The sequence below is a fragment of the Neomonachus schauinslandi genome, chromosome 6 (genome assembly GCF_002201575.2).
Source record: "Neomonachus schauinslandi chromosome 6, ASM220157v2, whole genome shotgun sequence".
NCBI lineage: Eukaryota > Metazoa > Chordata > Mammalia > Carnivora > Phocidae > Neomonachus > Neomonachus schauinslandi.
Genome location: NC_058408.1, coordinates 89392608 through 89394948, shown reverse-complemented (window position 1 = coordinate 89394948; position 2341 = coordinate 89392608).

Genomic DNA, 2341 nt, shown 5'->3' with positions numbered 1-2341 from the left:
CAATAAACCATTGAGGTGAGGTGTTTTTAGAAATAGCCAACTGTGGTTCTTTAAATAGGACGCACTCTTATTGTGCCAAAATTTTCTTTTGAAATATGTAAGATTTTATACTTCTATGTTGCCTTTCTTGGAAGGCGCCTAAAGCACTTTATAAGCATGAAGCCCCACCACACCTCAGTGAAGTAGGTAAGTACTATTTTTCTATGGAGTAAACCTGGAGTGTGGGGGAATTTCATAACTGAGTTAGTCCCACTCAATAATGCAATAATGGGGCTCCAAAGTGCCTTGGACTTCTACTCCATACTCAGACTTCTGGAAAGTTTTCTGTACCTCATTCTTTAGTTACTGTCAAGGTTAGTAAATAAAAGAAGTGACATTTTAAAAATTTAAACTAAATGTTTTTGTGTTGAAAGTTCCTTTTTGCCAATATTATATTCAGGAAATCCTATAACCTGAAAAATTTAACTTTCACAACATCCCCACATTCATTAATGTTGATAATTGTCCAAATGCATCTTCACTCTGTCTACTAATGTCATCCAGTGTGTGCATTTTCTGTTGTCTAGGGAATGAATTTTATGTTACAATAAAATATTTTTTTGGTTTGTTTTGCACTGGTTTGGTTGCTTTTTCTCTTCTTAGCCATCCTCCGCCCCCAAATTGCAGTGACATTTCACTTGAATGTAAAAAAATTTAATTACCACATGTTCACTTCAGACCCCAGAATTTGGTGACTGGACCTCAACATATTCAAGTCAGTCTGCTAAACTATTTTGCCCATTGCCTTCCAAAAAGCTAACATGTCAATCCTAGAGAATCCTTTTGAGGAAAAGGGGATAGGTTTCTCTTTGAGATTTTTAATAATGATGTTGGCAGTCATTAATGGAATTCTTAATATGTTCTAGGCACATTATATTATATATCTTTCATTATAGCCCTGTGAGGTGAGGATTATAGTCTTCATTGTATGGTACAAAACATAATTGTCATGATATGGACAACATATATAAGTAGCTTCCAAAAGCAAAATGAAGAAAGTTTCTAGTAAACCCTCTGATTTCTAACATGGCTAGGAAATGGGGCTTGGGTGGGAGGGCTGCTATAAAGCCAATCCTTTAGTGAATAGACAAGTCATGTTTATGTAAATAATTATTCAAGATTTGCCCATTTCCTAAGAATTAACATTTTTTTAAAAAAGTTTATGTATCTGTGTCAGGGGTTGAACTCATGATCCCGGGATCAAGAGTCACCTGCTCTTCCGACTGAGCCTGCCAGGCACCCAAGAATTAACATTTAAAAACACACTTAATGAAATTATAATTGACTAGAATATAATCTTTCTTTTGCGACTCAAATGGTATTTTGTAACCTTCCAAGTGCCTGGGACTTTGTTAGCGCCCCTGCTTCCTCCTTTCAGCCTTCTCCTTCACTCTGTCTCTGATAAGCCTCCCAGGAGCCAGTTGCTGAATTAATTTTCTCTAGGGTGACCATGTCATCAAGAGAGAAGTTTCAGCCACCACCTTTTAAAAACCCCGTGAGGAACCGTTCCCAGGAACCAGGAGTCGCAGCACTGGGAGGTCATGACCGTGGGGGCTGTCAGTTATGTTGTGCTGGCTGGAAAAGTCCCCTGACCTCAGAGAGCCTCAACTTCTAGCAATCAATCTGGGATTATCTTAACTCGCAATGTTCTGGGAAATAAAGGAGAGCTCTCTTTTGAAGGAAAGAATGCCTCATTTTTTCTCTTACTTAGGAGTATTATTTTAAACACATCAAGTACACAGTTTACATTAGCAGTGTCATACAATTTCTCCCTCATTAATAACGATCCTGGGGGACCTTTTGCTCTGCAGTCAAGAGTGTCTGAAGGATGTCGGTTAATAAAATGCCTCTTTGAGTCAGGAGTCTGACTACAATCAGTTAAAATGATCAGAGATGTATGAATACAGGGACAATATCCAGAGATGCGGTACACATATTTGTTAAGGCTATGGTTTCTGGGTTCAAATCCTAGCCCCGGTCCTGTGCTAGGTGACTGTGAGCGTATCATTTAACCTTTAACCCCGCAAAGCCTTAGGTTTCCTCCCTGGTCAAACATGTCATAGGGCTGTTAGGGGAATTAAATAACATAACCCATATATACATTCCTGGCACCTGTTCAGTAAATACTAGCTGTTATTATTTTTGTTACTCTCATTATTCCTTAGGGTGTGGACTCTGAGGGAGGTGTCAAGTATTCCTGGGCACGGGTGTGGGGTAAATGCTTCCAAGGGCCTCATTTAGAGGAAGAAGGGGCCTCCTGTTACCCCTAACTGGTGCTGCTCTCACAGCTATTGCCCTCCCG